Source organism: Ovis aries, chromosome 5 (genome assembly GCF_016772045.2).
Source record: "Ovis aries strain OAR_USU_Benz2616 breed Rambouillet chromosome 5, ARS-UI_Ramb_v3.0, whole genome shotgun sequence".
NCBI lineage: Eukaryota > Metazoa > Chordata > Mammalia > Artiodactyla > Bovidae > Ovis > Ovis aries.
Window position 1 is genome coordinate 52,468,884 of NC_056058.1, and position 19,273 is coordinate 52,488,156.

At 39.1% G+C, this 19,273-nt stretch overlaps 1 long non-coding RNA gene across 1 annotated transcript in view; it reads right to left on the reverse strand.

The window, feature by feature from the left end:
- Positions 1 to 17,689, reverse strand: part of LOC132659827 (uncharacterized) — a 159,692-nt gene extending 142,003 nt beyond the window's left edge. The window contains exons 1-2 of the long non-coding RNA XR_009600696.1: positions 17,313 to 17,689; positions 16,405 to 16,542 (exon numbers count right to left, since the gene is read on the reverse strand). This is a non-coding gene — a long non-coding RNA (uncharacterized LOC132659827). The remainder of the gene's footprint in view (positions 1 to 16,404; positions 16,543 to 17,312) is intronic.
- Between the last annotated feature and the right edge of the window lie 1,584 nt (positions 17,690 to 19,273).

Here is a 19,273-nt window from a genome sequence, read left to right on the forward strand (position 1 = left end):
TTGAGGATCCCAAACAGCTGTTGTTTGAAATTATTAATCTTTAATTTAAAATAAATTAAAATCTTATTAATACAAGAAATGGAATGAAAAACCTTAAAAATAGTTGTTTATTAATTTAAATATCACAGCAAACTCTTTATATGCCAAAAACCAATTTTAGTGAAAAGTTCTCTTAACTATGGGGAAAAAACATAAGACTTCATTATTGCATATACTTTTCAAGTCTCTTTAATGTCTTAATAGGAAGGAATGGGATTATATCTGCTTCAACTAAAATCTGTTGCAGTATCACACATCACTCAACTTCTGGAAAACTTCACTTTACACTCAAGAGGGAATGAAAGCAGGAAAAAAACACATAATATCTTGGTATTAGAAAAATAATTTTGACCTCATGGATTTCAAAATGAAAGTGTCTCAGGGATCCCCACACTTTGAAAACAATGAATTTAAGGCAACTGTCTTTCAAAACTTTCTCAACTGCTGAAGATGATACAAAGGTTTATATAGCAAAAGAATGAGATCACTGCCTAACAGAAAGAAAAACAACACCTAGACAAAGAATATAGTACATGTGAGGCCCACTGAAGAATCTACTTTCAGAAATAAGGTTGTACTTAAGTACGAGGCAGGAGAACAGTAGGAGCCTGAACATATTTACAGAATCAGGAAAGTATGCATTATATTCTCCAAGCAGAGGGAACGGATTTCTGTGATGCTGATTACCCAGCCATCATAGATCACTGCTTCTGTGTCTTCCTTCCCTCTCCACCTGTATCTCCTCTGCTACTGCTGCTACTGCTAAGTCACTTCAGTCGTGTCTGACTCTGTGTGACCCCATAGACAGCAGCCCACCAGGCTCCCCCATCCCTGGGATTCTCCAGGCAAGAACACTGGAGTGGGGTGCCATTGCCTTCTTCAACGCATGAAAGTGAAAAGTGAAAGTGAAGTCGGTCAGTCATGTCCGGCCCTCAGCGACCCCATGTACTGCAGCCTACCATGCTCCTCCATCCATGGGATTTTCCAGGCAAGAATACTGGAGTGGGGTGCCATAGCCTTCTCCGGTATCTCCTCTACTATACCCAGAACAGCAAGAAAATTCCCAGTTGCTTCCCAGATTATCAAATGAAGAAGTTATACCCCATTGGGGCAACTGAAATCCATTAAAAACTGGGTTTTTCAAACACAGAGACCTGGGTGCAAATGCTGGATTTGCCACTTAGAAGCTACATGGTCTTGGAAATTTCTTAAATTTACTGAATCTCATGTTAATTACGGGGACAGTGATGGATTAAAAATGAACATATTCACCGGAACTCCTCCCATCAAAAGTGCAGAATACAATAGAGTATTAGCCACAAAAAAAGAAATCTTGCCATTTGCAACAACATGGATGACTCTAGAGGGCATTATACTAAATAAGTCAGACAAAGACAAATACCATATATGATCTCACTTATATGCAGAATCTAAAAAACAAAATGAAAACAGACTCATAGATACAAAGACTAAACAGATGGTTGTCAGCGGGGAGGGTGACTGAAATAGTTGAAGGGGATTAAGGGGTAGAAACCTCCAGTTATAAAATAAATAAGCCCAGGGATGGAATATATAGCACAACGTGGTCAATAATATTGTAATAACTTTGTATGTGGACAGATGGTTACTAGATTTATCATGGTGGTCATTTCATAATGTATGTATCAAATCTTTATGTAGCACACCTGATAACTGTCTTTCAATAAGAAAAAATTTTAAGAGAAGTCTATTTTCCCATGCCTTGAACTGGGCTGGCCCTGTGTCTTTCTTCATTACTGTATGTGGTGGAAATGGCAATATTTAACTTCTGAGTGTGATTTCAAGAGACCCTGCAGCTTCTATGCTCGCCCTGTGGAACCCTGAGGCCCCCACGCTGACATGTAAGATCCCATGGAGGAAGAGGTCCAGCCATCTCTGCTGAGGACCCAGGCATCTTACCCCCATTCAGCCTCAACCAAGCAGCAATATCGAGAGCTCCAGCAAAAAAGAGCAGAACCACCATCCATTCAGCCCACAGAACTGTGAGAAATGATCATTCTGTTTTAGGCCACTAAACAGATGGATAGTTTCCAGGGAGACCAATTTGTTCCAATTTGGCTGGGACTTTCCCATTTTTAGCTCCCAGTCCCACATCCCAAGAAACCCCTCAGCTCTTTTGTAGAACTCAGGCAAACACCTTAACAGGAATAAAAGTGTACAACTCAGTGTTTGAGAGAATTAGGGGTAATGGTGATGTAAAGGCAAAATATAGATGGAGTCCATACAATGAAAGGTTTTTATTTTTCTTGTTTTCAATTTATAAAATAACCCTATAATAATCTACTATATAATTACTTTTAACAAAATAAAGATTTCTGAAGCTAATTAAAATTTAATCTTTTATCTTTATCTATAACTGAACTTCTCATTCAGGGCCCTAGTTACTTTAAATATACCAGAAAGCATTCTCTGCTGGAGAATACTACATTTCAAGCTAAGCACAAAGGTAGCAGGCCCCTGGGAAATAAAGAACCAAAAAGCGAAAACAAACACTGGACTTAACCAAATTCAAACCGGCTGTGAGTTTTCAAAACAGTATCATTGTTGAATATGGAAAACACTTAATATTATGTCATTCTGGGTGGGTCTAGGACAGGACCTTTTTTGGACAGTAGTTTTCCCCAGGGGCATGTCTAGAGAAAACATAATCCAAGGAGATGATTTACAGGTAAGGTCAATGTAATGTGCATCTCGGGGTGCGGGTTACTAGGTAAGATGGTTGCTTGGAACTGTTCTTTAGGGAGAAAAGTGCAGGTGGGGGTGTGTGTGTTAGGGGGGAGAAATCTTGCAAATCTGAAATTCATTAAATGATGGTGTAATCTTTTCCTCATGTCATAATTATTTGACCTAAAATATATATTAAGTAGCCAAGAGGTAACATATCTTTCTGCCTAACAGAAATTGCCTGTTATTCATACAATTAAGATGATTTCCCCACCCTACTGGCCAAAAGAATTTCATGTTGCTAAGGAAATAACTATCCTGTACATCACTAAAGTATTCTGACTCTGCAAAAAGCACATGTGAAATCATTCAGCAGGCTGAATAACAAAAAATGTCAGCCTCCAAGAATTTAATCAAGAAGGTATTTCCTCCTGCAGACTTCCGACAGCCAGCATGCTGAAAATGGCCCAGGCACATCTGTACTGCATGTGTCTTCTGTGCACAGGACATATTAAGATACTAGGAAAAGCATTGCTATTGCTCTGCAAACAAGGTAATGCCCGATTCTTGAACAAGATCAAACTAGGATTCAATCAGCCAATTATTAACTGCCTTTGCTCCTTAGAGAGAACAACAATATACAAAGAATATAGATCTTAACTTTTTAAGGAATGGCAGGTAACATGACACACTGGCAGCCTATGAAAGCAAGAGACTGTTCTCCATGGCGTGGATTTGTTATCTTTGAGGACACACACGATTTGACGGATATATGGATATTTGCATCTTTAACCCCATCTACATCCATCCACCAGACATGATTAAAACTCACTTCACCAGATGTTGAAGACTACAGTACCTTCACTTTGCAACACTAGATTATTTACCCCCAAATTAACAAATTTTATCATGCTGATGATCAGAAAGCCACAACTGCAACTGGAGGTAAACATTAGAAAGCAGTGGGTTTAAATATTTAGGATTTTCCAAATTAAAAAAATCAGTATCAGGAGCCAAGTTTTAGACTCACTGGGATAGATTTTCTAGCCATTTCCTAAGATTCTGTGGGTATATCTAGAATTTCAATTTTTATTCTCTAAAATTAACCACCTCATGGTTTGCTAGTATAAAAATATACACATTGATAAAGGAGGCAAGAATATACAATGGGGCAAAATAGCCTCTTCAATAAATGGTGCTGGGAAAACTGGACAGCTCCCTGCAAAAGAATGGAATTGGAATACTTCCCAACACCATGAAAGTGAAAGTGAAGTCGTCTAGTCCTGTCTGACTCTTTGCGATCCCATGGACTGTAGCCTACCAGGCTCCTAGGCCCATGGGATTTTTCAGGCAAGAATACTGGAGCAGGTTGCCATTTCCTTCTCCAGGAGATCTTCCCAACCCAGGAATTGAACCCGGGTCTCTGGCAATGTTGGCAGACACTTTACCGTCTGAGCCACCAGGGAAAGATAAATTCAAAATGGATTAAAGACCTACACATAAGGCCAGAAACTATAAAACTCTTAGAGGAAAACATAGGCAGAACACTTGATAACATAAATCAAAGCAAGATCTTCTATGACCCACCTCCTAGAGTAATGGAAATGTCAATCAAAGTAAACAAGTGGGACCTGATTAAACTTAAAAGCTTTAGCACAGAAAAGGAAACTACAAACAAGGTGCAAAGACAGTGCTCAGAATGGGAGAAAATAACAGCAAAAGAAACAACTGGCAAAGAATTAATTTCCAAAATACACAAGTAGCTCATACAACTCAATATCAGAAAAACAATCAATCAAAAAGTGGGGAAAAGACCTAAACAGACATTTCTCTAAAGAAGACATACAGATGGCTAATAAACACATGAAAAGATGCTCAACATCACTCATTATTAGAGAAATGCAAATCAAAACTTCAATGAGATACCACCTCACACCAGTCAGAATGGCCATCATCAAAAAGTCTACAAACAATAAATGCTGTTGAGGGTGTGGAGAAAAGAGAAGGAACCCTTTTGCATTGCTGCTGGGAATGTAAATTGACACAGCCACTATGGAAGATGATATGGAGATTCCTTAAATAACTAGGAGTAAAACCACCATATGACCCAGCAATCCCACTACTAGGCATTACCCTGAGGAAATAAAAACTGAAAAAGACACACGCACCCCAATGTTCATTGCAGCACTATTTATAATAGCTAGGACATGGAAGCAACCTAGATGTTCATCAACAGATGAATGGATCAAGAAGCAGCTGTACATACATGCAATGGAATACTACTCAGCCATACAAAGCAAAGCATTTGAGTCAGTTCTAAAGAGGTGGATGAACCTAGTGCCTATTTTACAGAGCGAAGTAAGTCAGAAAGAGAAATATAAATATCGTATACTGATGCACATATATAGAATCTAGAAACATGGTACTGACGAATTTATTTCCAGGGGAGCAATGGAGAAATAGAGAACAGACCTATGGGCACAGGGGAGGGGAGGAGGGAGAGGATGAGATGTATGAAGAGAGTAACATGGAAACTTACATTACCATATGTAAAATAGAGAGCCAATGGGAATTTGCCGTATGGCTCTGGGAACTCGAACAGGGGCTCTGTGTTAATCTAGAAGGGTCAGATGGGGAGGAAGATGGAAGGGAGATTTGGGAGGGAGGGGACATGGTGTACCTATGGCTGATTCTTGTTGATGTATGACAGAAAACCACAAAATTCTGTAAAGCAAATATCCTTCAATTAAAAAAATATGGTGGCAAAAAAATGAAAAAAATATACAAAGCTTCATGAACAAAACCAGAAATCAATAGTTCGGTTTTTAAAGAATAAAGCTTTAACAAACACTAAATGAAATAAAAGTAAGGTGAGACTTATGCTTTTAAGGGAATAATAAAAGGAGACTGGAAAATATTTGAAAGATACATGTTTCATTGTAAATGTTTATCCAAGTAGCCACAAATGCCACCAATTTGGTAACATGCTAAAAAGCTTCATTCCTTTCCAACAGCCACTATCCTCTTTCATCTGAATGGGGATATAGGCTTTTAATCTTTGTCCCTTTCACCAACAATGTATTCTTCACATAGAAATGAGTCAGCTTATACAGTCATCAAAACAGTATGGTACTGGCACAAAACCAGAAATATAGACCAGTGGAACAAGAAAGAAGGAAAGCCCAGAGATAAACCCATGCACCTTTGGGCATCATATCTTTGATAAACGAGGCAAGAGTATACAATGGAGAGAAGTCTCTTCAATAAGTGGTGCTGGGAAAACTGGACAGCAACATGGAAAAGAATGAAATTAGAATACTTCCTAACACCATACACAAAGATAAACTCAAATGGATTAAAGACCCAAATGTTAAGACCAGAAACTATAAAACTCTTCGAGGAAAACACAAGCAGAACACTCTATGACATTTATTGCAGGAAAGTCCTCTATGACCCACCTCCTAGAAAAATGGAAATAAGAGCAAAAATAAGCAAGTGGGATCTAATTAAACTTTTTTTACACAGCAAACAAAACTATAAACAAGGTTGATAAACCCTCAGAATAGGAGAAAAGAGCAAATGAAACAACTGACAAAGGATTAATTTCCAAAATATGTAAGCAGCTCATGCAGCTCAATATCAGAAAAACAAACAATCCAATCAAAAAGTGGACAGAAGATCCAAACAACTATTTCTCCAAAGAACACATACAGATGTCTAACAAACACGTGAAAAGATGGGCAACATCACTCATTATCAAAGAAAAGCAAATCAAAATGACAATGAGATACCACCTCACACCAATCAGAATGGCAATCATCAAAAAGTCTACAGACAATAAATGATGGAGAGGGTGTGGAGAAAAGGAAACCCTTTAGCACTGTTGATTGCAAAGTAAATTCATACACCCAATATGGAAGACAGTATGGAGATTCCTTAAAAACTAGGAATAACACTATGACCAAGCAATCTCACTACTAGGCACATACCCTGAGGAAACCATAATTCAAACAGATACTTGTACCCCACGGTTCATTACAGCACAATATACAGTAGCTGACTGTGGCTCAGATCATGAACTCCTTATTACCAAATTCAGACTTAAATTGAAGAAACTAGGGAAAACCACTAGACCATTCAGGTATGACCTACATCAAATCCCTTATGATTATACAGTGGAAGTGAGAAATAGATTTAAGGGACTAGATCTGATAGATAGAGTGCCTGATGAACTATGGATGGAGGTTTGTGACACTGTACAGGAGACAGGAATCAAGACCATCCCCATGGAAAAGAAATGCAAAAAAGCAAATGGCTGTCTGGTGAGGCCTTACAAATAGCTGTGAAAAGAAGAAAAGCAAAAAGCAAAGGAAAAAAGGAAAGATATAAGCATCTGAATGCAGAGTTCCAAAGAATAGCAAGAAGAGATAAGAAAGCCTTCCTCAGCAACCAATGCAAAGAAATAGAGGAAAAAAACAGAATGGGAAAGAATAGAGATCTCTTCAAGAAAATTAGAGATACCAAGGGAACATTTCATGTAAAGATGGGCTCGATAAAGGACAGAAATGGTATGGACCTAACAGAAGCAGAAGATATTAAGAAGAGGTGGCAAGAATACATGGAAGAACTGTACAAAAAACATCTTCACAGCCATGATAATCACTCACCTAGAGCCAGACATCCTAGAATGTGAAGTCAAGTGGGCCTTAGAAAGCATCACTACAAACAAAGCTAGTGGAGGTGATGGAATTCCAGTTGAGCTATTTCAAATCCTGAAAGATGATGCTGTGAAAGTGCTGCATTCAATATGCCAGCAAATTTGGAAAACTCAGCAGTGACCACAGGACTGGAAAAGGTCAGTTTTCATTCCAATCCCAAAGACAGGCAATGACAAAGAATGCTCAAACTATTGCACAATTGCACTCATCTCACATGCTAGTAAAGTAATGCTCAAAATTCTCCAAGCCAGGCTTCAGCATTACATGAACCGTGAACTTCCAGATGTTCAAGCTGGATTTAGAAAAGGCAGAGGAACCAGAGATCAAATTGCCAACATCCGCTGGATCATGGACAAAGCAAGAGAGTTCCAGAAAAACATCTACTTCTGCTTTATCGACTATGCCAAAGCCTTTGACTGTGTGGATCACAATAAACTGTGGAAAATTCTGAAAGAGATGGGAATACCAGACCGCCTAACCTGCCTCTTGAGAAACCTATATGCAGGTCAGGAAGCAACAGTTAGAACTGGACGTGGAACAACAGACTGGTTCCAAATAGGAAAAGGAGTATGTCAAGGCTGTATATTGTCACCCTGCTTATTTAACTTCTATGCAGAGTACATCATGAGAAACATTGGGCTGGAAGAAGCACAAGCTGGAATCAAGATTTCCTGGAGAAATCTCAATAACCTCAGATATGCAGATGACACCACCCTTATGGCAGAAAGTGAAGAGGAAGTCAAAAACCTCTTGATGAAAGTGAAAGAGGAGAATGAAAAAGTTAGCTTAAAGCTCAACATTCAGAAAATGAAGATCATGGCATCTGGTCTCACCACTTCATGGGAAATAGATGGGGAAACAGTGGAAACAGTGTCAGAATTTATTTTGGGGGGCTCCAAAATCACTGCAGATGGTGACTGCAGTCATGAAATTAAAAGATGCTTACTCCTTGGAAGAAAAGTTATGACTAACCTAGATGGCATATTCAAAAGCAGAGACATTACTTTGCCAACAAACGTACGTCTAGTCAAGGCTATGGTTTTTTTCCTGTGGTCATGTATGGATGTGACAGTTGGACTGTGAAGAAGGCTGAGCGCCTAGGAATTGATGCTTTTGAACTGTGGTGTTGGAGAAGACTCTTGAGAATCCCTTGGACTGCAAGGAGATCCAACCAGTCCATTCTGAAGAAGATCATTCCTGGGTGTTCTTTGGAAGGACTGATGCTGAAGCTGAAACTCCAGTACTTTGGCCACCTCATGTGAAGAGTTGACTCATTGGAAAAGACCCTGATGCTGGGAGGGATTGGGGGCAGGAGGAAAAGCAGACGACAGAGGATAAGATGGCTGGATGGCATCACCAACTCGATGGACATGAGTTTGGGTGAACTCCGGGAGATGGTGATAGACAGGGAGGCCTGGCATGCTGCGATTCATGGGGTCGCAAAGAGTCAGGCACGACTGATCAACTGAACTGAACTTAGGACATGGAAGAAACCTAGATGTCCATTGACAGATGAATGGATAAGAAACTGTGGTACATATATACAATGGAATATTACTCGCCATAAAAAGGAACACATTTGAGTCTGTTTCAATGAGGTGGATGAACATAGAGCCTATTATCCAAAGTGAAGTAATCCAGAAAGAGAAAGACAAATAACATAGACACACACATATATATGTAATCTAGAAAGATGGTACTGATGAACCTATTTTCAGGGCAGCAATGGAGATGCAGACATAGAGAACAGACTTGTGAACACAGGAGGGAGAAGGAGAGGATGGGACGAATGGAGAGAGGAGCATGGAAACAGATACACTACCATATGTAAAACAGAGAGCCAGTGGAAATCTGCTGTTTGACTCAGGGAACGCAAATGGTTGCTCTGTGACAACCTAGAGGGATAGGATGGGCTGGGAGGTGGGACAGAGGTTCAAGAGGGAGGGGACATATGTATACCAATGGCTAATTCATGTGATGTGTGGAAGAAACCAATAAAATATTGTAAAGAAATTAGGCTTCAATTAAAAATAAATTAAAATGAGTCCATTTAAATTTTAAAAAGGTAATTAGTTTTATTACCATTTCTGCTTAATGGTTTGGATTTTTATTCTAAGAGCAATGTAAACTTATCTTGGCTGACAAAGCATTAAGTGACCGGCCCTCATCTACCCTCTTGACTTGTTTGCAAATTACTCTGCCCCTTGGTCACTGTGTGCCAGTTACACGGGACTCCTGTTCTGCTTCTTGAGAACAGAGTGTATCTCACTTTCAGGTTTCTCATGTCCCTCTTTCTGTTGCCTGGAATGCCCTTTCTCTGGCACTCAACACGGTTGTCTCATCTCATCCTTCAAATCTAGCCCAGCATCACCTTGCCAGAGAGGCTTCCCTGATGAGCTTAATTTAAGTAGCCTCCTCCCAGCTACCCTTACTCCCAATCACCTCATTCTGTTGCACACCTCTGCGGCTCTTATCAAAGCATGAAATTATTATTTCTTAGTTTACTTAAGTGGTGCTAGTGATAAAGAACTTGTCTGCCAATTCAGGAGATGTAAGAGATGTGGGTTCAAACCCTGGGTTGGGAAGATTCCCTGGAGGGAGACATGGTAACTCACTCAGGCATTCTTGCCTCGAGAATTCCATGGACAGAGGATCCTGGCAGGCTACAATCCATAGAGTCACAAAGAACTGGACATGAATGAAGTGACTTAGCACACAGCAGTTTACTTGTTCATCATCTGTCTCGAATGTTAGACATTGGAAGCATGGCCTTGATTTGCTCATTTACTTCTAGATCCCCTGTGCCTAGAATGATACCTGATTTTGGTTTCAGGATAATTGCTGTCTGATATAGAGAGAGAATTGATTGGAAGAGGGCAAGGCTAGGGTGGGAAGACTGCCATAATCTAGTGAACCAAAGTGAGGGTATTGGGGATGAAGAAATGGGGATGGATGAGATGGATCTTCAGGAGATAGAATCAGCAAGACTTTATAACTGGTTGGATGAGGGAGATCTTAAGGCCAGAATCCTGGTTTCTCCCTTTATGGTGAATTTCCCAAGCAAGTTCCAAGTTTGTATTAGGAATAACTTGAGATTTTCATGATATCAGCCTGCTCCTGACTGCAGCTGGTTGGTACAGGTAGTGACATATGGATATATATGGTATCCACATGTAGGTCATAGTAGGAGGGCAAGACATTTTAGTTTTCCCAGGGAAGTCCTGGACTGTTGCCCTTGAATATTATTAGTACTACCTCCTTTCTCTCTCAAAAGTGTCCTTGTTTGAATGATAACACACTAGGTGCTTAGGGAAGGTAGGTGCCCCCAGAATTGTCTGGTATTAACTCTGCCCAATATAAGTGCCCAGTGCTGAATGGCGCCTATACCAGTAGACTCTATCTTTTAAGAACACAAGCACTATTTGAATAAAGAAAGAGTGGGTCACACAAGGTGGTGCCTCTGTTGAGGCAGTCAGCGACATATTACAGAGCTGGATGTCACTGCAAGTGACAGTAGGTCTGAGAAGTTCCCCCTCCCTGGTCCCTGGCACTTTTGCTGGCTACTTCCATCACTGAGGATCATTTGACTTAATCTCTTTTGTGCCATTAAGGAGTTAAGTGACAAAATTACCACTCTAAGGCAGCAAGAACATGAAATGGGTCGCCCTACATTTTGTAAGGACTTGCCTTCCATGGCTAGGAACCTGTACTAGGAGATCCATGAAGGCATCTCAACCTGTAACGGTGCATCACAGAAGCCAGCAAGACCAAAGACTTAACCTCATGCTATATTAAAGAGTTCAGCATTAGCCACTGTGAAATGATAAATAAATTATTTTAATGACGGTGAGCAAGAATGGAGATCCATCACCAAAATCTCTCTTTAACACATCCACAGATCCCAGACTTTGAAGAGATTTCAAACTTAGAAAATAAGTATGGCAAAAATGATCACAATATTGTATAATTATCCTCCAATTAAAATAAATTAATTTTAAAAAGACAAAAAAAAGAGAGTGAATTTATCAGTGATAATTTAAGGCCTCACATCTCAATAATGTCTTGAAATCTCAACATAAATTTCCATGCTTCTTAATTGTCGATCTGAGCTTTCAGTGAGCCATTGATCTATAAATTGCAGCAGTTCCTTGACCTTCCCTCTACCCTTACTTTTTTTGGGGGAAAAAAATACTACTTATGACTCCACCAGACCTTTCCTTAAAATCAAAGACTAGGTGATATTGTGGCCCAATTGATGTTTAAGAAAGCAGCTTAAGGTTTCAAATGCTATATATGCTTATGGAGTTTGTTTCATCTATTAGCCTCCTATAAGACATTACTGAGGCTCCCTTTCTCTGACCTGGGATGGAAGATAGGTGATTGGCTGAAAATATAAAAACTTTGTCAATCCCTGGACAAAGGGATTCCTTGACCATAACTTGATTCACTGAGAGGCAGAAAACCTGAATGATAATCAGCAACTGAAAAGTCACCAGCTCTACAACTCAATGACACAGCTTCAGAAATTGAGAAAAGTGCTTATATAAATACATTTCAAGCATTGGAGATTTATACAACTTTCTATCCCCCCAAATGTAATATATATTGAATATATTGAGAGTAATACAAAAGAAAACAAAAGGAAATAGGGCCACAATAAATGGAAAGGGGCCCCTGATATTTAAATCCAATAAAAATATCATTATTGGCAAAGTTTACCAGTGTCATCGGAAAAAGCAGTACTGACATTTTCTGTTCTTTCTCCTTCTGTTTTTTTCCCTTAAATTAAAAATCACAGCAAAATAAAGCCGCTGACTGGACTCTGAGGAACACTATTCATTTTCCCCCTGACCTGATTAGGCAGAACGTCTTTTGAACGATTAGTTTTCAATTTGCACCACTGCCAGAGAGGAAGGCCTCCAAATTAATGGTTGCATCGATTGTTTATGCCTCTGAGAGGCACATTAAAAAAATTCAGCCATGCTAAAAGAAATGCTGATCTTCTGAAAGGATTTTATTTAATGGATTTTTTAAAAAATTAAGAGTTTTAGAAACTTGTCAGAACTTGTTTAAAATTCCACTTACAAGTTTTTCTGTCTAGAGAGCTTGAATGGGGAGGGTTTTGTCATTTCTCAGTGTAAAAAGCTTTGAACTTGAATTCTGGGAGCCCTGGACCTACCAGTGGGGATCTTGACAGAACTGCAATTCTGGCTCAAATGTAGGGCCTATCTGCCACCCAGCTTTCCCTTATTAACAAATAGGATCCCTCATTTCTCCCCCATGGGTCCCTCCTGGGTGGTTTCTCTTCTCTCCCTTTGATTTTGGAAGCCACATTTAGGGAAAAAAAGGAAAAGGTTTCAACAAACATTGGTCTGTTTGGTTGGCACAGAGGGATGGGAATTTGCACAAAGCCTTTGTTGGACAAGATTTCCTTAGCTCCCTGCCAAGGAAGTTCTAATTCTGTGTCTCAAATCAGGGATGGTAACAATGGATTAAATGACTATTCCTTCAATCCTAAATTGTCTCTAAAGAACTGCACCATGTATTTGCAGCAGGGCAAGGACCACATCAGAGGCAAGGCCACTTTCATTATTGACATATCCCATTTTGAAACTGGTCATTATAATGATGAAGTGGCTTATTCATGATGCTATCATGCACAAAGCAACAGCTCACTGAGGACCCATGAAGAAATGTTCAGGGATGAGAAGTAGACTTCTGTTCTTGTTGAGATCTGATGACCATGGTTTATGCCGTGGCAAATAAGGGTTCATTAGATATCAAAGTAGTTTGCATTATTTAAAGAGATACTTAATGCTCATTTTTCTCAATCCCAAACGTTATCTCCTAAACTTTTCTATGTGTGTCTTAACCAAACAATCATACTCCCTTCTCAAATGCCCATGTGCTTCTTGGTTAATGCTTTGACCTGGGTTGGCACAGAAGAGAAGTATGAGTCTTAAGTGATACCTTATTTGAATGAGGTTCAGTAATGAGAAGAGAGATAATAAAAGTCTAGAGTTTGTGGATCTCTGGTAAAAGATAGAGGTCAAACTGACTGAGACTTAGTGTCTGGCATTTGGAGACCTACAGTGAGCCTTGAAAGCATTCCTGCGCTCAGACTTGCTATTGGCAGGCCAACACAGTCAAGACTGTAAGACTGGTTCTCCACCTTTCAGTTGTATGCAACAACTACAGTGCCAAGTAGCAGGGCTCTACAAAACCCATAACCTTAACACCAATCACTTGTTCCATAAGAATTATGATGGGGTACCTTCAATTTCTCCCCTATCCCAAACCATAGCACTTCCTTACTCATAGCTGAGTGGTGGTATTTCTAGAAGTGCTGCTTTGACCATGTGGTATGAATACTCCTCATAGAGACCTGATAACTTCCTTCCAAACACAAGAGAAAACTGACACTTGTCAAGTGAGTTTCATGCCAGCTACCTCAATATGACTGACATGCTATTTACTAGAGTCTACCTAATGTCATCTCCCATTCTTGGTTCACTGTTTAGTTTTGAGATTTGCTATCTTCTTTATACAATGCATAAAATAGTTTTCTTAATTAATTACTGTATTGTTCAGGACCTTTTACAAATATTAAGAACAAGCTCTTGCATAAAGCTTTCCTGGAATACTGGTTCCACTTTTCAGGACAGAAATAACAGCCTATGTTTCACTCAAAAATTCTGTGATTATATTTCCTAGTAGGACACATCACCTATTATACTGAAAGCTCTTGAAAACTGTCCTTAAAAATACTTCAGGTGCCTAGTAGTTTAACAAACTGGGTTGAGGGATAAAGAGAGTCAGTTATGTGAGCAGTCTGCTCTGGTAGAGAAAGTATTTTTATATTGTCATTGTTTAGAATTAACGGCATATGGCCATAGTGAAAAGCAGATCAATTTTTAATTGGTTTTATTATTGTTTTAAAATTCTCTAGATTTAGACAAGGAACTTCCTTATCCTGTGTCACTTTTGTCAGAGTGCTCCCACCCTATCCATGTGCATGACTGTTCAAAGAAAGTCCAAAATGACCAACTTCTATTCAAAAACAAAGCAACTCTTTAAGATCACCCTTTGGCTTTTAACCAAAAGCCAAGGATTTCAAAGACTATACCAAAAGAAGCCAAGCACTGTGCACAACAAACAATTATGTTATTCTTATGTAGATCTAAAATTGCAAAAGACACTGTGTGGACTTTAATATCCTAGTTTATTCCTTCTGTGTTAATACAAATAAAATACACCACTTAAGAGTCTTTAAAACCTCACACTTTCCTTTAATTTTTTATAGTTTTATCTCCACTATACCCAGATGAAGTTCTTCTGGAGTTTTCCCTCATTTAGGTAAAACGACTAACTCTTAAGAAATGACCAAACCAAGTACAAATATATATTTTTCTCATCTTTCTCTGGGGACTTTCCTGAGACTTGAGGCTCCCCACATACAAGGTCATGTCCAATAGTTTAACTTCTTCTCACTGAAAACACTTTCACTAACTTTTGTTCATAGTATATCAATTATGAAGTGTAAAGAACATGAAATTATGTGCAGAGGTAGGTACATGGGAGGGTTTTGCAGCTAGGCCTGAAATGGCACACTTCATTTTTGCTCATTCCCTGTACCACCCATTGGTAGAACTCAGCCGTGAGTCACACGTAGCAGCAAATGGAAGCTGCTAAATGCCTGGCCGGGAAGAAGAGGAAATGGAGGTTGCTGACCAGTTAGTGTTTGTACTATCCCATCAGATGGTTAGAGCCAGGAAGGCAGGGCATGCTAAATCCTGTCATGCAAAAATCTGTGCTTAATATAGTACCTCATACATGATTGAGTTTTGTCAACTCTAGCCCACTGGATGGGAAGCAAGCATCTTATGAACAATAAAGAAAGAATTGGGCCTATAGAAAATTCAAAGATTTTAACCTCAGAGTTAAGACTTAATCTGCTAAAATAGAAGAGGAGACTCAGTAAATCCCATGAATGCTGATGAATTTCTAACATATGGTTAGAAATGAATTTCAAACATTTGGTTTGAATTTTAAAAATCAAGGACAATTTATAGCAATTCACGTAAAAATTGTTTAGTTTTTGTTAACCTTCTAAATAATCAGCTTATGCACAGACAGATACACAGACACACTTATGGTTATATAAGCTACTTGCATGTGTAAATGTACAGCAAATTTTGGTTTCATATGGCTTTTCCGAGACCAAAGAGAGAACATGTATACACTTACTATGAGTAAATAGAGCCTAATTCAGTATCTTAGTACACAGAACTTTGAAATAAATGGGGAAAATATTCTGAGTTTTCCATGAAGGACTTAATAATTGCATGTCACCCAGAAAATCTAGCAACAATTTATGAGCTCTCACAAATCAACCACTAAGCAGTGGCCCACATTTTGTTCTAAGCATTGCTACCTTATGAGAAAGGAACACTGATGCAGAAGTTCTGGAGCTGTGGTTAATTCTTTCATGCACAATATGATCATGATGATGACTAATAAGCTACATTTTTAAGATCATAAGAGAACTGTAGGTTAACAAGCAAATAATACTATTTATGCTAAAGCAATAGGCACTACCAAACCAAGATTCTGTGGAGATGGATTGCTCCTGTACACCAAAGAAACTCATAAAACCATCCCCCTTTCTATGCTCCAAGATAAAGATATCACACATTCACACTCTAAGAACAACTAAGTGGCAGATTCCTTTTATTTACCAGTGTACTGCTTTCTCCCTTGATATTATAATATTAACCGAAGATATTATATGAAGGTTATATAGATAAGTCATACTGCATCAAATCATTGTTCAAACAGGATTTTTCTGAACCATTTAAACTATTAGTACAGAATGAAACATACATCAACAGGTACCAAAACACAGAATGAATAAATAAAAAGACCAGAATGGTCCTCCACTTACCTGCAGAGTGCACCTGGATTTTATTCAGTGACAGCTTTAGTCAACTGTATCTTCACCTGGATTGTAGCATCTGTATCACCATATTCCTCATTGTTGGTTGTGGAGCTTGCTGTACTTGGAAGTGCACTAATTCAATACCTATAAATATGAGGAATATAACATAAGAACATCAGGACTGAATTACTGCTCAGACCCTAGTCAGTGGCACCAATTAAGGGTAAATTTTAAATCAGAGACTCTCAAGCTGTAGGGGTCATCAGAATCATCTGGATGGTTTATTAAAACCCTGATTTAGTAGATCTAGGGTAGAGTCTGGGAATTTGCATTTCTAACAAGTTCCCAGGTGGTGCTGATGCTATCGGCCGGGGGCCACACCTTGAGAACCAATATTAAGTCAATAAACATCTATTTGAAAACCCTCATATGCCTGGAAATGGAGAATAGATTTTTGCCCTTAAAGAGCCAGAGATGTCACCCAAACCACTGCACTTTCATATTAGTGTCTGTCATATCTACAATTAAAATCTTTAAAAAAATATATATTGTGTAAAACAAACATCTGAATAAAATGCTGGTATTAACAGTAAATTGAAAGAGTTAACAACATAACATTTAAAATCAAGGGAAACATTATTTAATACTTTTAAATACACATATTTCTGACAGTAAAAATCAAGTAAATTATATAAATATGAACATTAAATGATATAAATATGAAACTTTCCCCCTTTTTGGGGGGAAAATAAAATAAATCTAGGGATACATTACTTAAAATCCTTACCTTTTCTCCCACCAAAGAAATAAACAAAAAGTGACCACCCATCCCCGTCTACTAGCATCAAAAATTTCTTCCATGTTTTACCAAAATAATACTGCATCTTCCTTAAAATCTTTTTCAGCTTTATTACCTTCAGGAAAAATACCGGTTCCTCTTTGGCCTGATGTCCTCAGCTTGTTCTTGGGAAGTTCAGCAGCTTAGCACTCATTCTCAGTTGAAGTAACAGGACTGAGGTCATCAACTGCTATTGGGTCTCCTTCATCTCCTGTTTCTGGCCAGTTCCCTGCAGGCAGTGAACATGTTGACCCCCAATGGCCAACAAACCCTAAATGTTACTATGCGCTGTAAAGCCTCTGAAAGACAGTGTACCTGGGATCAAATTCAGTCATAGCTGCATTCCATTTGGCCGGTGTGGTGCTTGGGGAGACCCACACTGGTGAACCCTAAGGAGAAGCCTGCCTTGTACAGTGCACTTCTGGCTGATTGCTTCTGACCGCTTATTTACATGACCTGCCTGGTCTCGCGAGATGGCTGAAATTGCAGCACCTGAACAAATGGGAAAACCATGGCTTGAATAAATTAAGCAACTTTCCTAGAGGCAGCATAGTAACTTGTGCCACGTGCTCAGAATGACACTCACGGCTCAAGGTTCCTTTCTTGCGCTTTGCTGCATCCGCCACTTCTGGGGTTTCTGTAGTGATAATATAGAATTTAGAAAAGAACTTAATCAGTGTTGTTTACCGATCCTGATGAGTTGTGCTTAAGGACAAAAATATCACGGTCATCATATCCATCTCTCAGGTATGCCATGTCAGCCTAATCAACATGGTACCTTCCTTAACTTTGTACCTTCCTCTGGAGTGTTTTGAAACAGGTTGAGACTCCACTTTCCATTTTTAGGTTTGTGGAGGAGGAAAATATTATGTAAACCAGTGCAGGGTAAAGAAATAACTTGAGCACTGGCCTTGGAGTCAGTGACTAGAAAAAGTACAGGTTTTCATAAAGGCATTCTTTAAAAACAAAACAAAAAAAGAACTGAGCTTCAAATGTCCATGGCACAGTCTGAACTGGAAAACATTAAAGTCAAGAGAGAAGGTTTCTCCTTGGCCCTTCCTACTTCGGCTGTCTGAGCTATTCTCCGGATTCTTTTTCTCATCGTTGCAGAGAGAGAATTCACCTGTTCCAATTTGACCTTCTTATTCTTTTAACTGGCAAGGGAGGGGCAAAAGCAGGAGAACCAAAGGCAGTGATTCTCAAAATTAAGCATATATAGCAATCACCTGGGGAGCTTGTTGAGGCTGCAGCATCTTTGACCCTAGCCGCAGAGATTGCTGGTTAGTCTGGAATCTGCATAGCTCTCCAGCATCCCCGGGGTTTTTTAATGTTGAGTGTACTAGAGCACACTTGCAGAAAACCCTTCTGCTTTAAAGCAGTCCTTCTCAAACTTTACCCACAAATTTCTGTTAAAATGCATAATCTGCTTAAGTAGGTCTGGGGTGTGTCTGAGAGTGTTCTCACAATCTCTTGGGGGATGCTGGTCCAAGAACTACTCTTTGAGTAGCAAGAGTTTAGGGCTTGGACATGTCAGTTGTATTGCCTGAGTTTAAAACTCAGAACACATTGTTAGTACTTAGTCCTATGACTGTAGTAATGTTTCAGTGAGATAGTAAATATAAAGCTCCTAGCATATAAGGAGGCCTAACAAATGTTAGCTAGTATTGACATTTTGGGATATTCTGCTTTGAGTTTTGTTTGATATATGTATCAATATACATACAGAATTACAGAAGTAAGACTGTCTTACAGAATTGCATACTGGTGTCTTGGTGGTTTGGGCTTGTCTGGGTCACTTGAGTTTCAAGCCTCTTTCCCCCAGTCTCCTCTTCTTCCCTTCTCTACATTGAGCACATCCTGAACATGCCCAAATAGCCATTCCTTCCTCTGAAACCAGAGGTCCCTGAAGAATAGCTTATTAACTGGCAGTCTTGGTTGGAGTAGGAGATAAAGAAACAGGATAAAGTTTTTGAGCTATGCCCAGGCTAAGAGATTACAGACTCCATAAAAAAGGTACATCTTTCTGGAAAACCAAAC